The following is a 1,275-nucleotide window of genomic DNA, read 5'->3' on the forward strand; positions in this document are numbered from 1 at the left end:
TGCAGCCGCCAAATCGCTCGCTCACAGCTTTCATGCCAGTCGCTCACAAAGTAGAATTTTTGCTCACAAGACCCCACAGCTTAGAGGGAACATTAGTGGCAGTGTGTGTGTGTGTGTGTGTGTGTGAATTTAAATCCCAGATGTTTGTACAAGCCCAGTCAGTGTGTACAAACCCACACAAGTGCTGAAGAAGAGCTGCGTTCCGCAGCGTACACAAATAGATTGGCCGCCCGTTCCCTGTTACATAAAATCCAGCGTCTTTGACCCACGGGACAGGGACCTGAAAAATCTGAATGACTAGGCAGGAGTTATACCCAATCAACACCAAGTTCCTTGCCAGCGAGAGCGGGAGGGTTGCCAGCCTCCAGGTGGGGCCTGGAGATCTCCCGGTTTCCTAACTGATTTCCAGACTACAGAGATCAGTTCCTCGGGGGGGAAACTGCCACTTTGGCAGATGGACTCTACATCATAATACCCTGCTGAGGCCCCTCTCCTTCCCCAAACCCCACCCTCTCCAGGTTACACCCCCTAAATCTCCAAGTATTTCCTGATTCAGAACTGGCAACCCTAGAGAGCAGACCCACAAACAATGGAGGCTCCTCCCCCTGTCCAAGACTCAACACCTGTGCTGCCCCAGCCAGCGTTTTAAACTGTAGTTAAGTAGAACTGCCATATATCTTTAAGAGCAGTGGTTCCTGGGAATTGAAGTTTTTAGTTAGACATCCCACAGCATCCGGCACACAGAGGCGCGAGGATTCGAGTTTACAGCTCTCTTCCTGTGGCCTTTGTTCTCTTAAAACGGCAAGGAGGTGGGACGCGCAATCCTTTTCACCATGAGCCAGTGAACTGAATTAGGTTACAAAAGATGTAAGAATTCTTCTGAATGCATGTGGAACTTAATAAAAAATGATTTAATTCTACTTTGACTCTGGCCGTGCGTTGAATCTGTCCAGAAGACGCTGTCGACTCAGCGTCAGACGGAACAACACCCATTTAATGGAGAATAACTTATCAATATATGGGTGCGTTCAGACGGGGCATTTATGCCGGTATAGATGCCGGTTGGAATCAGTGTACTTACGGGCGATCACACGGTGAACATCTGCCTTCCGTCCCTAACCATTGCAAACAGCCTTTAACCTTTGTATTCTGCTACTAGGTCCCCAAGTGGTGGTATCCTGAGTGCACCGGTTCTAACTGCATTATCCCCGCCTGATCGCTCTCCGCCGGTGTAGAGCCACTTCCATTCAGAAGCCTGTGGCTTCCACTTTTCGG

Source organism: Gekko japonicus, unplaced genomic scaffold, assembly GCF_001447785.1.
Source record: "Gekko japonicus isolate JY-2015 unplaced genomic scaffold, Gekko_japonicus_V1.1 scaffold3315, whole genome shotgun sequence".
NCBI classification, from domain to species: Eukaryota; Metazoa; Chordata; class Lepidosauria; order Squamata; family Gekkonidae; genus Gekko; species Gekko japonicus.